This window comes from Ictidomys tridecemlineatus, chromosome 1 (genome assembly GCF_052094955.1).
Source record: "Ictidomys tridecemlineatus isolate mIctTri1 chromosome 1, mIctTri1.hap1, whole genome shotgun sequence".
Taxonomy (NCBI): domain Eukaryota; kingdom Metazoa; phylum Chordata; class Mammalia; order Rodentia; family Sciuridae; genus Ictidomys; species Ictidomys tridecemlineatus.
The window spans coordinates 175,265,805-175,283,539 of record NC_135477.1 but is presented as its reverse complement, the minus strand read 5'-3'; the positions used below and the strand labels follow the sequence as shown (position 1 = coordinate 175,283,539).

Genomic DNA, 17,735 nt, shown 5'->3' with positions numbered 1-17,735 from the left:
ACATATCTCAAGCTGCAAGTGGCATCCCATGGTTTCTACAGAGTTCTATTGAACAGAACAGTCTATGCGGAGAACAACCCATGCTTTCAAGGGCTCACCCACCCTGTGAAGACCAAGAGGTACTGATCATTTGGGGTCCCACTTGGATGCCTTATCTGCCTTGCAGTTTACCCTCACTATATCCTTCCAGTTATATTGAACTTGCAGTAAAGGGATGTTAAAATCTTCAAAGATTTGGCTTCACCCAAAGAGTTATTCCAAGTTATCTGAAGCAGTACAAAACAATACCTACTTTGGGGAGGTCCCTTTATGTTTTGGGCACAGTATCTGTAAAACATTAAGAAAAACAAGGTATGGAAAAACATGTTGTTCTGATTTCCTAAGTGGTTACAATGTTCACTCTTTTGCCCATTTTTTCCTCCTAAGCATTCATGTTGGTAACCCTCTGATCTATTTTGGATTTAAAAATATATTCAGCAGAGTTACACTTTAGGAATGCCACCCAAAGCCGTAAGTTTTTGAGGAGAGTGGATCTCCTTTTTTAAAAAGCTCTAAAGTTAATTTGGAAGGGCATAGAAATAAATGGAGTGCAACAGTTGGTGTCGCCAAGAATCCCAAAGGGAAGGATTGGGTGATAAAAGACAGTTCTAACTTCTAAGATGGCATTAAAGAGAGCTGAGAAAAACCTAGAAAGTGAGAACATGTTCCTCTGATTTTTTTCCTTTAGTTTTGCATAAATGCTATTCAATACATAGATTTTTAACTAGGGAGGCACTTTTTTGGCTGATAACTACATTATTCTTTGATCACTAAAATGCATATCAACAATCAATAAAATTGTAGCTTTCTCAATTCTTTAAGAGATAAGATCATTTGCTAATCTGTAGAGCATGGAGGTCTGAAATTCATTGTTTTTCTGTTATATTTCACCATCAGTACAAGATTGTGGAATCTTGTCTATCAGAAGTAAATAAATGCTACTTAGTTATTTTATTATAGAGAACCTTCTATTCACTTCAGTTTGCTATAAATTTAATCCAATTTTATTTAATATTGAATGCCTTAGAATTTTGCCACAAAATTAAATACAAATATTTAGTGTCTTATGTCATTAGAATTAATTATAAATGTAAAACTATATTAAAATTCATCTATGTACAGAGACACACATATTTTATACTCTATATAAAAATATAGACATATGGCTATATATCCTTAATGGATATAAAATATCATTAAGATATAGAAAATGGCAAAACAGCACAGGAGATTAAATGGTGGAGGCTTAATATGCTTTTTATTTAATAAATAAACTTTTCCATCTTGTACTTGGAAGCCATATGTTGATAAGTTTTACATCAAAACAGAAATTCTGTACCTAGAAAAGAAACAGCCACATAAAGACAAGTTTTCATGCTAAATGAATAATAAATTATAGGTTATGTGTTCCTTTGATTTTAGAAGATGCATAATTTAAAATGATAAATAATTAACATATCAAAGCATTCTAATTTAACTGATGCACAAGAACAGCTAAGATATAAAGTCGGCTTGCCACTTTCAACACATCTTTATAGTAGAGAAATGTAGCAGCTTTTTATTACCAACAATTATGCTTCCAAAAGGTAATTTCAGTTTATCACTTTAAAATATTAGGAAATGTCAAAAAGTTCCATTTCTTATTTGGGGTGTGTAAGTACACAGTGGTGAAAGACAGAAAGAGAGGCATAATTAGCTGTGTGCTATTAACAACCAGCATTTAACTTGGCCTACTTCACTGAAGCATGATTTCTAAGTGGCATTTCCATTTTCATTTCCACACATGTTCCTCCTCCAATTTGAGTCTACTATGTAAACATGAAAAAAACTAACCCTGGCTTTGTTATCGTCCATTTGGTAGATACTAAAACAGTGCTCTATGGATGTGGTGTGGACGGACATCAATACATTTGTTTATATTTACTCTGGGGACAATCAATAGAAAAACTTCTGTGCTTTTGCAAACCAGGGATGAAGGTCAGCAAGCTAGAAACCAGGCAGACTCTCAGAATTTTTAGTTTGCAGGTGCTAATTAACACTGATTCACCTGGTGTTCTTTATATGGAAATCTCTGTGTTATTCTGAAATATAAATGTTGCTGTTACTAATTCATGCAGATTCTTTTGAGATTAAAGCAGTAATTATAAAATAGTTTTCTTTTTAACTTTTGCTGAAACACTGTTTCCCACCCTTTAAACAGAGAGCTGGTAGAGAAAATAATAATTATTAAACTCAAAGAGGTAATTATTAGTGATAATGCTGTCCATCATAGCACAAATGAAAGTTAGAAGAACAGGATAGAACTGACCAGACACTATTTTCCAGGCTTAGACCAAATATGTCAATAGTTTGGCTTTTGCATGTAGACATACAATTTGAAGTAGAGCACTTCTAGCTCTGATTTGTCACATTAGCAAAAATTCAAGACCATCTATCAAAGGTCCAGATGGTAACTCTGAATAAACACAGCATACCTTACAAGAGCACATGTCAGTTTAGATAAGCCACCTCAGGAATATAAAGCTTAATGTATCATAAGAAATATAGAAAAAATGGCACCAAAAAGCAATAAATTTCAAAATAAACTGTGCATTTAAAATATTTTCTTCTTTCCACACTTTGATGCCATTTTAAATTCAGAATTATTAACAAGTTGGAAAAAAATAAGATGAGTAATTTTACCAAACACATATAGAATAAACCAATCCTAAAATTCCATTTATCAGTTTTAAAAGCCCAAAGGAATTCAGAAACAACTAGGGTTACTGGTACATAAGTTCTCTGATCATAATGGAATAGAACTAAGGATTAATAATATGAATTCAGTAACTTAAAAATTAATTATACCTTTCTAAGTAACTAAAACACATTCTCAAGGCTTGAAATTATAGGCAATTCTTAGAAAATTTGAAAATACTGTGTTAGAACTTCTGAATGTCTCCAAAGCTTCAATTAGAGGAAAATTCAGAGTGTCAAATCCTTCCAAATCAACACACCATGTAATTTTAGAAAACACACACACACAAAAAAAAAAAACCAAAATAAGGCAAACAAAAATAAAATAAGAAAAAGAAGATGGGTAATTACAGTGCAAAGGAAACTGAGAAACTGATGACACTATGAATTTTTTTCTAAAAATTTACAAATCTAATTAACAAAAGAAAAAAACACAAGTATAATAGCTTTCGAAAGATAAAGTGAAATAACAACTCTAGATTTTAAAAACGTATCATATTTAAGTTAGTGCTAATAAACTTAATGCTTAGAAAATCCTAAATGAAAGACTTGGGTAGAATAATTGACATTACTAAAATCAATTCAGATTGAGTACAAAACTAATGTATAATATTAATAGCTTTGTCAGAATCACAGCAAAATATTTTTCTTGCCTATACTATTTTTATAAATACTGTTAGGGAAAAAGCCCACTGATAACTCATTCTTATAATATAGAATAATATTTCAAAGCATGAGGAAAATGTAATAGTGTTCTTTGTTTTAAAGATAACAATGCCATCATAAAAATTTTGGATGTTCACATGACACAAAAAGTAAATAATCTGATTTTTATTCATAATTTAAGTACAGATGTCCTAAGTAATTCATTTCAAATGAATTTGTCATCATATTAAAAACACAAAAATGGGATCAAGTAGTTTTATCCCAGCAGAGTGATGTTTAAAGACTTTAAAATAAAAGTACATGTATAAAGACATGAATTGGCATGAACATACTTTATATACAAAGATATGAAAAATTGTGCTCTCTATGTGTAATAAGAATTATAATGCATTCCGCTGTCATGTATTTAAAAAAATAAAATCAATTAAATAAAAAAGAAAACATATATTTATCATATCAAAACTTTAAAACAGACAATCCATGTCACAATCTTGCTAGACAGTTAAGCCTGTAAAAAAATGTATATATGACTTTATAAATAAGTAAAATCATTTTTTAAGAACTAGAAAGACCTTTTTTAAAAGGAACGGAATAATTAGCTGCAGTTATGGCTCATTGGTTAAGCACTCAATCAGCACCTATGAGGCACTGGGTTTGATCCTCAGCAAAAGAAAAGAAAAGAAAGAGAGAGAAAGAAAGAAAGGAGAAATGAAGGAAGGAAGGAAGGAAGGAAGGAAGGAAGGAAGGAAGGAAGGAAGGAAGGAAGGAAATAAAGTTATTGTGTACATCTACAACTAAAATATATAAAAAAATAAAAATGATCAAATAAAAAAATTATATTCTTCCTCATTAGCCTTCTATCTTCACCTTAAACCCCCTCTGTTTGTCATAAAATATAACATCAAACAAAATATGATACATATAATCTGGACAGTTATAGATAACATTGTGTAGAAGAAGTGTATGATTCCTGTTTATTAAGTGTGTCCAAAGTTGAAAGCACTGTGCCTGACCCCAGCATACTGTGAGGTTAACACAGGCATCTGTCCTAGGTCTCAAAGTGTTTTAAATGAACTGTTTCCTGAAAGACAAACAGTTTTAGTTTTTATAGCATTTTAGGTTTTTACAACATTTTAGGTTCACAGAAAAGCTAGGCAGTAAATTTAAACTTCATCCACACCTTCTGCACAATCACAGCCTCCTGCCCAAATTTGACAATTTACACTGAGCTTCACACTTGTTGTTGTACCTTATATGTTTTTTGACAAATATATAATGACATGTGTTCAACACTTATCCTACAGGATGGTTGCATTGTGCAATACATCCTCCATACTTAGTTCATCCTCCTCTCTGTGATTCCCCTGGTAACCATGATCATTTTACTAATCCAAAGATTTGCCTGTTCCATATTGTCATATCATTGGAATCATACAGTGTACAGCTTTTCAGATTGGATTTTTTTTCACTAAATAATTTCTTACCTGTCTTTTGGAAACATGGATAGCTCATTTCTTTTGAGCACTGAATAATATTTTATTGTCTAAATGTATCGCAGTTTACCTGTTTGCCTACTTAAGGACATCATGATTGCTTCCAAGATTTGTAATTAGAAATAAAGTTGTTATAAACACCTGTGTGCTGTTTTTGTGCAAATAAAAGTTTTGAATTTATTTAGGTCAATACAAAGAAGCGCGATTGCTGGGTCTTGTGTAAAAGCATGATTTGTGTCTTAAGAAAGTGCCACACGGTTCCAAAGGTGGCTGGACCATTTTACATTTCCAACACTGATTGAAATTTCTTGTAGTTCCACATCCTTGCCAGTATTTAATGCTGTCTATGTTTTGAAGTTTAACCATTCTGGAGTGGATATAGTGGTATATCATTGTTTAAAGTTTGCAATTCTTTAATAAGATGTCAAACATTTTCTCATTTGTCATCTGTATGTATCTGTGTTAAGGCACTTGCTCAGATGTTTGCCCATTTTTTAGGCTGTTTTCTTATTGTTGGATTTTAGGAGTTCTTATATAGTTTACACAATAGTCTTTATTGAAATACATTCTTTGCAAATGTTTTCTCAGTCTGTGGTTTGTCTTCTCTGTTTTCTGATAGTATCTTTCAAAAATACTGAATTCTTTTTTTATTTTAATTAAACCCAGATTATCAATTATTTATTTTATGGATTGTGTCTTTGGTGGTGATCTTAAAAAGTAACCAACAAACCTAAGGTTATCTAGATTTTTCTCTTATGTTATTATTCTACAAGTTTCACAGTTTTTTTAAATTTTTTATTCAGATTAAGCAAATTTTTGTGGAAGATGTAATGTCTGTATCTATTTAGATCTATATATTTTTGCATGTGGATATTGTTACACCTGAAGCATTTGTTGAAACAGTCATTTCTAGTTTGTCAAAGACCAGTTTACTATATATACAAGCTAGTCTATTTCTGCACTTTCTATCCTACTTCAATGATCTATTTGCTGTTTCACAAGTATCACCATTGAATAGTATAGCTTCAAAGTGGGTGTTAAAGTCAGGTTGTGTCAGTATTCCAACTTTTTTTTTTCTTGTATTTTCCTCAATATAAACTTTCAAATGAGTTCGTCAACATTCATGTAATGATTTGCTGGGATTTTTGGTTTTGTACTAAATCTATACATCAATTTAAAAGGAACTAATATCTTGGCAATATATCTTTCCATATGGTTATTTCTTCTTTGATTTCTTTCATTAGTTTTATAGATTTATCACACAGATTTTGTACATGTTTTTTGACTTTAAAAAATTATTTCTTATAAATGCATACTAATTATGCTTATTAATAGGGTCCAGTGTTATATCAATACTTTCATAAAACTTGCATTGATCTAACCAAAAAAATAATCCATTTAACTTCCATGAAACACACCCTTCCCACATCCTAGTAATTACTATTCTTCTTTCAGTCTAAGAGAGTACTTACAGTACATGTCTTCCAGTGTCTTACTTTCTTAAGTGTCCAAAAGTTTCATGTGTGTAGATACAAATGATGTGCTTTCATATTTTTTTATTTGAGAGAATAATATTCCTTTGTGTATATATAGCATCTTTTCTTTGTTCCCTCATCTTTTAATGGGCAACTAAGTTGATTCCATATTTTAGCTGTTTTGGGTAGTTTCCCAATAAACACGGGTGTGAGGTAACTCTTTCATATGCTGATTTCATTTCTTTTTGATATATACACACAAGTGGCATAGCTGAATAATATAGTAGACCTACTTTTAGATTTTGAGACACCTATACTAATCTGACAGTGTTTCTTTTTACTCTACACCTTTGCATGTTTTATATGTTTACAATGGCCATTGTAACTGGGGTAAGAGGTTAGATATTATTGTAGTTTCATTTCTGCTTCCCTAACAATTAATTGTATTGGGTATTTCTTAGATATATTTGTTAGTTATTTGGGTTTTTTTCTTTTGAGATGTGTCCATTTAGGTCATTTGTTCACGTAATTATATATCCATCACTTATTCTATTAGATATATACCTATGTATTTCAATTTGTGGAGCAAATGTATATTGTATTATACTTTCATTTAAATATCCACATGCTCATTGTTGGTATTTAAGAAAGTGATTGGCTATTACTTGTTAACTTTATAGCCTGCCATCTTGCTACAATAACATGATGGTTCCAGGAGGTTTCTATCATTGTTGTTTAGTAAATTCTTTTTGATATTTTACATTGATAATCATGTCACCCAAAACAATTTTCTCTTTGTCCCAGTTTATGTCACTTTTATTTCCTTTTCTTTACTTTTACATTAGCTAAGATTTTTAGTACAACGTTGAAAAAGTGTGGTGGGAAGGGACATTCTTGTCTTCATCATGCTTCATTGTAAAGTAGGATTTAGCTGTATTTGGGGGGATATGTTCATTAACACACTGAGGAAGTTCCCTTCTCAAAGTAGCTGGATTTTAAACAAGGACAGGGATAAATAGAATATAACAGGTATATCAGGCATTTAAAAAACATAAATTCAAAAGGTTCCAAGAGTACACGTTTAAAAATCTCCTGAATCAGAGAGATATGGAGGGAAAATTGTTAGTAGGAAACGGCAAGGCACTTAATGAACTTACTTCCCAAAACTCCAGTTGCTTACATGTACCTTAAAAAGAAATCAGTAAATAATATTTACTTCACTATTTATGCAGGCTAGTGAGTCAGGAAATTTTAGATTGGCCTTAAGTATGTTCATAATGTTTTGCTTTAGAAACAATTTTGTAATTTATATAACATTTATCCTGTGTATATTTTACTGTAAATGAGCCCTAGAAAGGCGAATAAAACATTAGGATATGTCTACCTAGAGTATCATATAACACTGAAAGAGGGATAATATTTCATGCCAAATATTTCCTTGCTATTTTCTTCCTTGAATTTCAACAAAATTGCACTCTTTCAGATATCTCATAGAAAGCTAAAGAAACTACTCATTGTACAAATTCCTATCAGAAAAGAACACAAAACATTGCATTATGCATAAGATTGAAAGTAGAAGTGGTTGTTATCTCTATCTATACCAGTCCCTCAAATTTTTGTTCCTCCACCTATACATGGCTGCTCATTTCTATCATTGATGCTCCTTTGTCTTCCCATCCATTCTTTTATTGTTGTTGTTGTTTTGTCTAAAGAATCAAAAATAACTTTTCGACTCTCTGCCCTCTTCCTCTTCTCTCTCTGCTCTCTCTGCTCTCTTTCTCATGCTCTTAAGTCTGTTTTTCTCTCTTCTTCTCTTCCTCTCCCTCTCCCTCTCTGATCTCTTCTTCTCCTTCTCTGATCTCTTCCTCTCCCTCTCTGTTCTCTTCCTTACCCTCTCCACCCTCCTCTTCTCCTCTCTCTACTCTTTTCCTCTTCTTTTCTTCCCCTTCGGGCAGTCCCCCCTCAAAATCATGTTGAGTTGATTTTCTTTCAAGAATTGGATGACCAGATCCCATGACTTTAGAGACTGTCTCCTTTTTAACTATCTGCTAAAATATTCCAAAACTTCAAAACATCTTCAAAAGATGGTCTGGCAGGTAAAAATAGTTTTTAATACTCTTCAGTGGCTTCCCTTTCCACCTGGAATAAATCTACATTTTACTATGTCCTAGACATTTCTTTCAATCCTTCCATCATTGCCTCATTTGTTCACAATTCTTCAAACATATTGGCCGATTTCATCTTGATGAACATACTGTACCTGTTCTCATCTTGAGAGTCTCCTACACATGATTTCATTTGCCTGAGTCACTTTTTCGTATTCCTCATGGCTCACTCCATCTTCTCTGTCTAGTCTTAGCACAGGTTTCAATTTCACTTCTTCTTTCTCTTTAAAAAGTCCGGCTTAATGTCTCAGGAATGGCTAGATACGAGTGAGAGCTCCATAATAAAATAACCAAACTGACATTATTCTGTCCTCAATCATTGTGTGGTTTGAACAACTTATTTACCTTTTCTGTACCTCAGTTTCATGATCTGTAAAGTGAATACAATAATACTTTATATAGTTTTTATTTGTCATTAACTATTTAATAAATAAGAGTACTTAAAACTGTCTAGGACAGAAGAAACTTCCAATAAATCTTTATTATCAGTATCTTAGCCCTCATTTGTTTCTTCCAAATTTGTTATAACTACATGAGTTTCTCTTTCAAAATCAATTTTTGGTCTACATATCATGATATATTTTAGGATTTCTGAGAGTGAGGATTTTATTAATCTTCTTGCAAGCTTGTTTGTCAACACTAGTAAGGCACACGGCATGCAATAAGGTTGATTCACTCTTCAGAATAATGATGAATGACACATAATTGGGAGGTATGTCTTGTCTATGAATGGTATAAGCTGGTGAATACCTTCTCTTTTGCCTCTAACCAATCAACATTTCTATTATGATTCAGCAGCATTGTTCTTTATATAAGAAATTTTATAGAAAATTACTCATCAAAATAAAATGGGTAAGGCAGTTTTTTTTTTTTTTAACACAACTAGCATTTTTCACTGCATGGAAACACATGCTTTTCTGTCCCCATATATTGGGCCAGGTATATGATTAATGCTTCTAAGTGGTATAGCAAAATTCATGTCAAAATGGCAATACACAGTGCTATATCTAAAGAAAGGAAACAGTTCCCAAAATAAGATGTGGTTAGTCCATTAATGACTTAGAAAATGAACCAGCTGGGCCATAGAACTAAGTGGTAGGGATTATTTTAGCCTTTATTGTGTCCCTCTTAACCAATGTTTGTTAAGTTCTTCAAAACAAAGGAACTGATACTTGAGCAAATTGCTATGAAAGCAGAAATGGAAGGACAGTCTACTTCTTGCCCTCATTCTGCAATCTATGTTGACAGATGTCCCATGATTAGGAATCTTACCAGACTCAAAAACCAACTACTTTTGGACTCTAAATCCTAATGGTAGTGTAGTACGCCTTTAACATGACAGCAGATTCAATTGGAAATAAATTTGGTATCCTGCCTTCTAGCAAGGACAGGAACAAGCCGCTCTCTACCCACTGAAGCTATTGCTTTCAGAGTCAATGGATTAAAACAGAATCTCAAAAGGAAGCTCTTGACATAATGGTTAAATTTTAGGAAAGAGAAAATAAAAGACTGATCATGACAAAAGCAGAGGTGATGGAATAGGGAGTAATAACAAATGTACTGAAGCTTGAAGATACATCAAAGGAGATCTTGGTTTTGGTGACTCAACCAAGGAATGAACTGGAAATAAAAAGAATGGAACTAAAGTTCCACTCCAAGTCCTTGGAGAAAAGAAAGCATTTAAAGAGAGAAAGGGAAAAAAGAAAAAAAAAGACAATGCAAGTCTGGTTGATAGGAACCTGTGAAAAGCAATCCTTCTGTCCTGGACTTCCACCAACAGGAAGGGAAGTGTGCCTCTCCTAGGAAGGGCAGGATCCACATGAAGCCTGGCAAGTACAGAATTAAGGCTACAGGTTGAACAAAGGGATTTATTCAGAATACATACATATAGTTTACTACTAGGCTCCTGAATATTTGATCAATTCAAAGGACTGTGCTTGCTTAGCATTACCCTTTTTCCAAATGGCACTTTCACTCAGCACTGTATCATCAATAGGTTGGGTAACTGTTTTATAGATCATTAGAATATGAGGATTGACTTGCAATGGCTTATATCTTAAGGGACCCCCAAGGCCCATATGCTGAAGGCGTGGTGGCCAAGTGATGGTGCTATTGGGAGACGGAGGAGCCTTTAGGTGGTGGAGCCTAATGGAAGGTTATTGGGGATTGCCCTTGAGGGAATATTGGGACTCCAGCCCCTTCTTCTCTTTCTCCTTTTGCTTTCTGGCTGCCATGAGGTTAATAGACCCCTTCTACTACATGTTCCCTGCTTCACTGTAGGCCCAAAGGCAATAGAGCTAAGTGTCCATGGACTAAAAATTTGAACTATGAGTATAATAAGTGTTTTCTACTTTTATTTATTTTATGATCACAACAAAAGCTGACTAAGGAAAAAAATCCAGTGCAAGATTTCCCAAGGAAAGATTTTCCCAGGAAAGATTTCCCAAAATACTCATGTCCTCTAACTGTTAGAAGATAGTAGATGAGACTTTAAGATGGTCCCTTTTGGACAATGATATGTGTGAATTCCACATGTGAAAATTCCACATATACCTAAACTTACATGAATTTATGTATCTATTAATCTATCCATCTATACAGATCTGTGTTCATGTATGCATAATTTAAGTCATTTAATGAGTCATCTGAAAAGTTCTTTTGAGGAGATACCTCAGCAGGATTTGTATCCTTTACATTCTCTCTCTTTCCTGGGTTCTAGACTATGGATGAAAAGTTTGGAGTTGCAGTGACAAACTTATAGACATGAAGCAACAATGTAGATGAAAGACAAAGAGAAGGATACTGGACCCAAAAAGTTAGACTCAATCAACAAGTGTTACGTAATTCTACACCATAGTTAAATTAATGGGTGTTCACATGTGTAAATATGTCCTTAGTATCCAACCCTTGTTTAATCGGCTCTTTTGTCATTGTGACCCGAAGATCTGGCAGGAACAATTTGAGAAGTTAAAGTTTGTTTGGGGGCTCCTGGTTTCAGAGGTCTCAGTGTAAACACAACCAAATTTATTGCTCTGAGCCTGATACAAAGCATGCAATCAGGCAGAAAGGTGTGGAGGAGGAAAGAAGCTCAAGACATGGCCACCAGAAAGCAGAAGAGACCTCTGTTCACCAAAGACAAAATATATACCTCAAAGGCACTCCCCAGTGACCTATTGCCTCCAGCCACACCCTTCCTGCCTATAGAAACCACCCTGTTAATCCAGTGGATCAAATCATCCATTGGCTTACACCTCTCAAACCTAAACATTTTACCTCTGAACATTCTTGTATTGTATCACACATGAGATTTTGAGAGACAACCTAATATCTAAAACATCACACATTCATGTACATAGACCCAGACTTACATAGATGCAAGTAACTTATAAATTTGATAGCTTTGTTACAAGTCCAGTTGTTTTAACAGATTTTTTCTGAAACTCTAGATTTTGCAAATTACATAAATCTATTAGGCCGTCACAGCAAGTTTACTTTCTAAAGAAGTGACAGGCTTGATTAGTAAGTATGCCCTTTATCTGTAAGGTTCTTATTTGTCTACCATTTCACAGCAAGCAATTCTGATGAATAGTGCAATTAACCTTTCTGTTATTAAAACAATTAATTGCAAAAATTAAAGACATGACAGGGACAAAATATTAATGCATAAATTATTAGGTTCAGAAATTATAATTATTAATCCATGTACGGTAATTGTGGCATAAACAATGAACAAATTGTATGCTAAAATTTATGATTAAATTTTTTTCTATTCATTTCTTTTATGAACAAAGAGGTGAATTTTACATTGAGCATGTAGTTTAAAAGAGAAATGGTATTAGCTAAGTGCTATCAATAGGCAAGATATGACAATAATGAATTAATACTAATTAGCTACTAAATATAAAAATCTATACACAAATAGGTGTACTTTTTCAAAATAGACATTGAGAATACATACAAATGATGCTCTGTTAATACATACCAAACAATTAGGATGATTTTTCCTGGTTTTTGCCTTTTACTGTAATTTATAGCTAGAAGGATACATATATGTTATGATAAAACAACTACTTATGATTTAGCACTAAAAGATTTAAGTTCCTAATTTTGTCTTTACTATGCTATAGAATTACTTTTTTTAACACTGGTGTTGGAAATAACAAAATAACACTTCCAAACTTTCTTTTTTCATTAGTTTTATAATAAATAACCAATAAATAAGAAAGAACACAAATATGAAAGTATTACATAAAAAGGTATTGCTATTTTTATTTAACAAAAATATTGCTTTCAGTGAAAATATTGTATTCTATGCTGATCAAAATGGTAAACACGTGTTACTCTTAAGCTCTTGAAATATGGTTTGCCTGACTGGGAATTGAACTTCTGATTCTCGTAAAATCTAATTAATTTAAATTTAAATAACTATAGCTATTTATCTATTCATTTGTTTTTGTTTGTTTGGTTGTTTCTGGGGCCTGAACTGAGGAGTACTTTGCTAATGAGCTACATATTCAGCACTTTTTACAAATTTTGTAAAAGGGTCTCTCAAGTAGCCTAGGCTGTCCTTCAACATTTAAACCTCCTGCCTCAGCTTCCCAAGTAGCTGGAATTATAGGCATGGGCAGCCCTGTCCAACTCTATTGTATGCTCTATACATTTCTAACTCCTTAGACAAAAACTAGAATTATGGAGTTTTGTTAGAGAAGATCACTGACTGGACTATAATCCACAGGCCTGCCTGAATATCATGTTTTCAAAGGCTGTGCATTAACCAACATGCTAGTCTTTACACCATTTGTGTTCCTTTTGCACCCACAAAAACCTTATTAAAACAAAGCCAGTGTCAATAATTCCTAAGTCTCCTGGGCATGATATTGTTCCTATCTTGAAGACTTTATCTGCTATTGATGTGCACATGAAAAAAAAAAATTTCCATCCTAAAAATGTACTCTCAGGATTGGAAGTCTTAAAAGTGATCATATATATAAAGCTCAATTCCATATAGGAGCTAATTTATAATTCAACCTACTGCAAGAGAAATAACTATTTGCTATAGTACTATTCAAATACTCTACAAGCCAGTCATGTCAAATTTTGATACCGTTCAAAATGATATGGCAATTTTGCAGTAATAGTGCTTGATGATTTGTTTTGTGAAAGGAAAATAGGATGAAAGAGCATTGAGTATGTGACTGGAAATATAATAGGCTTTATAAATAGCATTTTTAGTAGGTAAAACGCTGAAGTATTGCTGAAATATCCAGGTAGGTAGATAAGTAGGTAGATAGATGACAGATAGGCAGGCAGGCAGATGATAAGCTGTGTTTTCATTGATATTCTAAAAGAAAAAAACCTATATTTTATATTGAATAATCTAACTGGATAAAGTTAGTTAATGGAAATATTTGATAATTTAACTCGACCTTTTTAATCTAGTTACATATAGGTACTCAACATTTGTATTGATTGACAAGATTAATCTTTCCAGATGATTCTCAACTTTTCTCATTTTTTTGGTTATTTATACAGTAGCCAATGTGCAAAATATATACAGCAATTCATCAAGTAAATCAAGAACATCTAGATTAATAAAATAGAATATTCAACAGTCACCAAGGGTTATAAATGCAAATGATAATATTTCATTTCAGACAGGAATTATTAATTTACATCTGATGGCCTTTTTGATGTGTGATCAAAAGCAGTTGTTACTCAGTGCTTTAATTCCGGTGAAGTTTTGGTGATGCTGGGAGGAGAGACAGGTGGAATGTATGGTTCCTGGGGCTTTTTATTCAATGATATGACTCAAACACAGAAAAACTTTGATCTGCTTGACTTGGTGAAACTACACACTGAAAAGGAATATTTGTTATTTCCTTTTAAGTGGAACATACTAACAATACGCTTTTAAATCTGACAGTTCAAGAATAAATGAATTGTATCACATTTTTCCTTCTAAAACTAACTACCAAAGAGAAAATGAAAATAAAATTCACATTTCTAGTTATAAAAATAATCAAAATTATTTCTTCTACACAGTTGAAATTTTATTTAGATTAAGATTTTATTTTAGCATTAGACTGATTTAGAAATAAAATTAAATCACTCAAAATATTCAATAGTATCTATCTTCTTGTCAGTAGTAATTCCCTCCAGCTTCCTTTCCTGCAGTGAAACTTTATTAAATACCACTATTTATCACTAAAAGAAAACTTACTTCCATAACAGAATTATTTTCCAGAAATCATTCTCATGTAAACTCCCAGGCCATTTATCCTTCAGAAAAATGAGACTAATCATAGTAAAACTAATACCAACCTGCGGGTCACTTCCATGGAACCTTCAATGAAAAGTGAAGCAACGTTTGCAGAATATATCTATGGTATTGCTTAAATACACTATTAGTCAATGTTCTACAGAGAAATCAAACCTCCTACAATCTACCTATCTGTGTGTGTGTGTGTGTGTGTGTGTGTGTGTGTGAGAGAGAGAGAGAGAGAGAGAGAGAGAGAGAGAGAGAGAGAGAGAGAAAATATTTTAAGGAATTAGATTGTATATGCAGTGGTCCATTCCTGAAATCCCAGTTACTTGAGAGGCTAAGCCAGGAGATGCTCAAGTTCAAGTACAGTCTGGCAATTTAGTGAGAACCTGTACAAAAATAAAATAAACACTCTGAGGATATAACTCAATGTAGTTCAGTGGTAGAGTGCCCTGGGTTCAATTCCCAGCACTGCCTAAATAAAATAAATAAATAAATAAATAAATAAATAAATAAATAAATATGAGGCTTATGCTAGTGCAGAGGCTTAGCACATACAAATGATCAGGGTGGACTGGGAGGGTGAAGACCCAGGGAACTGCTGTTGATCAAGTACAAAAGCAGTGTATTGGCAGAATTCCCTCCTCTCTCAAGGAATTTGCATTTTCCTAAGAGCTCCAAGGATGGGATGAAGCCCAGTCACAGTATGGAGGTAATCAGCCGTACTCCACTTCTACTCATTTAAATGTTAACCTTATTTTTAAATATCTTCAAAGAAATATCAAGACTAAAGTTTGAACAATATTTGAGTTCTGTGGCCTATCCAAATTGACACATAAAATTGGCCATCACACATCTAGAACATTTGAACTTAAATAAATCAGAGAGTGCAAAAATAGCCAGATGTGGTTAATGTCACTTAAAAAGTTTTAGTTTTTAAAATACCTTCATATTCCTTAAAATAAATGTAAAAACACTGAGTTTCTATCAATAGATTATTTTCTCAAGCACAGGAAGAATTACTGGTGCTTGTATATTATAGTTTAGATATGAAGGGTCCACCAAAAGTTCATTTGTGAGACAATGAAGAATGATCAGAGGTGAAATGATTAGGTTATGAGAAATGTAACCTAATTGATGACTTAATCCACTACTATGGATTAATTGAGTGATAACTATAGATAAGTAGTGTATGGCTGGAGGAGGTGGTTACCTGGGCGTGTGCCTTTGAGGTACATATTTTGTTCTTGGTGGACAGAGCTCTCTCTGCTTCCTGACTGCCATGTCCTCAACTACTGTCCTCCCACAAAACCCTTCTGCATCAACTCTGGTGCAAAACAATGGAATTAATTGTCTATGGACTCAGACCTCTGAAATTATGAGCACCAAATAAAATTTTACTCCTTCCAAATGGATCCTATTAGGTCCTTTGATAACAGTAACACAACAGCGGAGTAAAAACATCACATAACCTTTCCTTATACCCAACTTGATTTGCAACATGTTTATTAATCAAATAAGGCAATGGGTCAACATTCCCAACATTGATCATACCTTTTAAATTTAACTTAATATAGTTAAAATTCCAGGATAATTTCCCAATTCTTTTAGGATTGATAAATATTCAATTTCAATGTACCAGATTTACATCTAAAATAAATGATCAGGTATTATCCCACCATCCTGTCAACTAAAATTTAATACTAAATTTCTCAAACATCATCCAAGTGTCTTATTAATATAATTCCTCATTACATCACAGTTCTAATGCCTTATTATCTACTTGCAAAGGAAATGTCAATCATATATATTTATTCATGTGATTTTAGTTTTAAGTTCACTAATAGGATAAAGAACACTAAAGATTTTAAAGAATGTCACTCATTACAGGCAATAGTTGAGAAGTATGCCATGATTAACATTCTACAAATATGTAATCTCATTACATTCTGAAATGCTATAGGACTATGCCCTTTTCTAAAATACAGTTTACTAGAGCATGGCAAAAAGAAGGCAGGAGGCCAAGAACTAGAACAGGCAATTACATAATGTAAGTTATTTTTCTCATTTTTTAAAATAAAAATTTCTTTGACTTCTAATCCGATCTTTATCATAATATGCCATGCCCAACACCCCCACCGACATAGAAAATTTAATAGTCATGCTTTACTGCATCCATCTATTTAATTGTTTTTCCTTGGATAGTTTCAAAAATTTAATTTATATGATTTTTCTAACTGTTAACTGAAATGAATTGAAGTTTATTTCTTGTATTATTCTTTGTAACTTCTGAAACCTGACTGAATACAGTCGTTTTAGCAAATGTTACATGGCTGAAATAATTTCCATATTTATTGTATTTATTGCACATACCTCCAATTTGGATTTTTCATCTAGGATTTGTGGAGATTATTTATCTGATTTTATGAAAACATCCATGTTGCTTATAAAAGTAGCATTTTCTTCTTCCATTTGTCAAGCTAAAATACTTGGGCATTGTGAGCTCTGGAATTTCACTTGAAACTAGAATAGCCTTATTTAAAAGACTCTACTGTGCTAACTCAGTCATATCTGGAGCTCAATTAATTTTAAAGGCAATTTTTATTAAAGCTCTCCATTTTTCATTAAATTTTGAGAAGTATTCTGTACAAACTTCAAATGTTAGTTTTTCTTAAATATTTACTTAGTGTAGCATTTAAATTACCTTGTTACAATTTTCTCATATTTTAGGACAATTTCCATTTCATCTCAGGAAAAAATTAGGTGCTTCTATATACCATGGAATGATTGATTTGATTATGATGATACTGTTACCTGCATTAATAGAGTAGGCTATTTGTAATTAATTAAGTCATAAATAAAATCAGGTTCTTCCTTATGTCCTATATTTTATTCATGT

The 17,735-nt window shown here is 32.7% G+C and overlaps 1 long non-coding RNA gene across 1 annotated transcript in view; it reads right to left on the bottom strand.

Moving 5' to 3' along the window:
• Nucleotides 1-17,735, bottom strand: part of LOC120885575 (uncharacterized) — a 458,357-nt gene that overhangs the window by 44,010 nt on the left and 396,612 nt on the right. The window lies entirely within an intron of this gene.